This window comes from Micropterus dolomieu, linkage group LG20, assembly GCF_021292245.1.
Source record: "Micropterus dolomieu isolate WLL.071019.BEF.003 ecotype Adirondacks linkage group LG20, ASM2129224v1, whole genome shotgun sequence".
In the NCBI taxonomy this organism is placed as follows: Eukaryota; Metazoa; Chordata; class Actinopteri; order Centrarchiformes; family Centrarchidae; genus Micropterus; species Micropterus dolomieu.
In genome coordinates, this window is record NC_060169.1 from 13,299,113 (window position 1) to 13,302,840 (window position 3,728).

Below are 3,728 nucleotides of genomic sequence, written 5' to 3' on the forward strand. Positions count from 1 at the left end.
TGGTATTTTTTAAAACAATGAAATGCCAGAAGAAACCTTTAAGAAAGTCAAGTATATGTATTTATAGAACTTACAGTAAAATGTTTTTTTATATGATCAGTTATTGAGTTGTCTTGAGCTCACGACTTAAATTACCAAATTACCATAATCGCTTCAGCTGCATTTAGGTAAAAAGAATTTGTAATTTAGTTAAAGGTGTGTGTGTATGAGTCTTGTTGTCTTTACTGAGGGTATGAGATAGAATTAACTGCTAAGACTTGTGCAAAACCAATATAGTTTGTTTTGAACCACTCTGAGGATCTGAGGAAAGCAGCAGGATGTCCGTCTCACGCTGTCTTATAGTTAGTATTGCTTTCTGTTGGTATATACTGTATCTCTTCACATCAAATGGACTTCCTCTCCTGAGTGTGTCTCTCTCACGCTCAGTGTTGCTTGTTCTCCTCTTTTCTGCTTTTCTCCCACTCTGTTTATGCTTTTGCTGTGACATTTTGAAGAACACCATTAGTTCTATAATGACTTTTCATGTGGCTGCAGAAAATTTGTGCCATTATGAGGGATCTCATCAAATGCAAAATCATTAAAGGCTCTTTTCATTGTTGTTGAAAGGGAAGGTGTGATCGCGTAGTACACACAGTGAATAGATGGCTTTTTTTATTTCTTTCTTGCAATGTCCAGCCTACAATTTTCATATATGCCCATAATGTTTCTGACCGCATTCTAGTTCAGTAATACTGGCACCTGCGTATGGTACTTTTACTTAAATCCCTCTCCAACACACCTACTACCTGGACCTCTGACGGTGTCCTGAAATGGAAAATGTCACATGTCACGTGGGCCTCAAACACCCACACTTATTTTCCTCACCGGCTCTTTGCCTCCTTTTTCCTTTTTTCTTTGTGTGTGTGGTTCAACTTCTTCTATTTTTCTGCTTTCTCTTTCTCCTCCATTGTTTTCCTATTTCTCTCTTCTGCCTCAGTTTCTCAAGCATCAGCACCTCAATGTTTTCCCAATTTGTGTTTTTATGTTCTCACATCACCAAAGTAATGGGCTGGCTCGTTAAAAACATATTTGCTTCCGCGACTTTATTTTTCTGCTGTGATTTCTGAACCACACGTGTAGACTTGTGTGTGTAGGGCGGGGGAAGTGCTGAAGGGGTGGGCGCAGACATGTTTGCAACAGAACAGGGAGTAAAAAAAAAACAGGAAAAATGGCAAACGACTTCAGAGAATGAATGATTTAGGCTGCCATCAATCCAGTGAATAACGTGGGAGATGTTAGGGTAGGCTTAACAACTGCTCAGATCGGACTGGTGCTGTCACATAGTGAAATGAAATGGAGATAATAATGCTTCATACCTATGACAGAGTAGTCAGAAAATACTCATTTTAGTACACACACACACACTTGCATACACACAAATTCGGAGGCCATTGGTAGGTCTTCAAGAAGCCTTTAGAGGGCACTACTCCACTGAGAATAAAGCTACTGGTAAAACTCATCCCCACAGGCCAGTACATACTGATTAACAGAGGCTCCTAATCAATTATTAATCTTTTGATGTAGCGTCAATAAATTCAGTCCAGGTTTGCGAGTTTATTTTGAAATGCGTGTTCTTTTTGTAGGGTATGTTAGTTTCTTTGTGAAGAGCAGTGGACTGGCATGTTGTAGACACTGATGCTCGTGCAGGGGCAATTTTAGTGGTTCAGATTTAGAGACGGTCTTTGGTATAGTAGGAATAAGGGGAGGCGAGGAGAGAAAAGCCTAATGAAGTCTGTTAATTTGCTGCTATCAGAATGAAAGTCTCAGACTAATTATGGCCCTGGGTCATCTAGTCTGGATCACAGGGAGAGGTGGCCCTGCATGGTTCACTTTGATTAGCTCACTCACAACACAGCTCCTCACTTCATTACTCTGATCTCCCTCTGTGTCTCACACTCACTGGTACTCACACTGCCACAACTCCGGATGGGGATGTGGGGGGATAGTCCGTGTGCAAACAGACCAGTCAAGCTGTCATGTTAGTGTTGGTCAGGATGGTGTGTGCCTTCATAAGGCGCAGAGGGAAAGGTGAGGGCAGGTGGGGTATATAGTCCAAGTAGCTGCTGGACGTTCTGGATGTCTCTTGTGCTTTCAGTCAGGCTGACTGAAGTTCATGACTTAGCTGGATCAGAACCATACAGTGAGTCAACACTCAAACCGTGCGCCTTTGACTGTTCATCTCCCCTCTGTTGACTGTAGAGTTGACAGATGTGTCAGAATGGTGGATTTGTTCACTTGCTGCAGACAGCCCTCCCCCTGTGCATCAGATGTCTCATAGTGTATTTTGCTTGAGGCAATGCTCTGTGTGTGTGCGTGCGTGTGTATTATAGTATATGTGCATGTGGTGTTTGCACATTGAATTTCAAGGCCCCATATTATCCCTGCTACAGAAACTCCCCTAATAGCAGTGATTTAAACTTTACCTGCATGGCTGCTTTGATTGGCTATTGGAAACAACACAGTGATTTAATTATCCTTTGGAGATTGCTACCCTCTCAACTTTCCCCTCACTGTGTAGGGGGAAGAACGATCGTATCAGTACAGCAGCATGCCATAAATAATGAAGTCTCATCAGGAAGTAAGATAGTTGGACAGATATTTGATAAAATGATTTATCACACACGCTGCGGTCAGTTCCTCACTCACTTGATAAATTCTTAGATGTTAGAGATGGAGGAGATGTTTTATTTATTTATTTATTTTTTCATTTGACATTAGTGTTAGTATTTTGTGCGTGTGCAAAAAGGAGGGCTGTTCCAGTAATGTTTTTTCTTTGATTAGAGATCCATCCTGATAAGATGAAGTGTTGGGGGGGGGGGGGGTGGGATTTGAGGTGTTACTTGCTTGTCTCTGAGGCTGGCCTGTCATGTACAGCATCAATCATGCTCTTTCACAGCAGTTTTATTTCATCCACCATTCCCTTTAGTGCTCTGACCGCACAATTCACTGATACTGTCTTATGGGAAGTGCTACTGTTTGGGAAGCATGTGTGCACGTTCAGTGTAACACATTGTCATATTTTTGTCAAGTGTCTTTAAGCTGTGGCAGAGATTGGATCAAAACCAGTCAGTAGAATTATTACAAGTGAGAAATGTAGATAACTCTTTTGAAATTCAACTAGCATTGCATCCTCATCTGACCCTGCAACTAAACATTCTTTTTCTTTTCTCATGAAGAGAATAAAACTTTGTCCCCTCTTGTATAACCAAGACCCCATGATTTATATATATTTTTTACTATTTAAGAAGAGGCAGCAATACAAATTTATATATTTATTTTGGTTTTTATTGCTTGTTATTGTGTGAATAAAGCAAAGTATAATACACTAGGGGCAAAGGCACATTGAAAAATGTGTTCTCTATTTTGTCATACTTATCTCTCCTCCTACTTTGTCCACAGTTCTACCATCAAGTTGACATTTACCACAGGCCTCCATTAAAAGGCCTTAACTTGAAAGTGCTTAGATGGTAGACAGCTTGAACTGTGTGTGTCGTGACGGAACAGAGTAGGCCTTTCAACCGAGACAACTCAGTGTTGGTGTCTCTAATGTACGGCTCTCTCCGGTCTTGTGATGGAGCTTTCCCTTTCTGCGGTATCTGATCTCAACTTCTGATGTTAACTGTGGTCAATGGCTTCATTTGAAACTTAATTCTTTATGTCAGGCTTACACTCTGATTCTCTAAATTGGT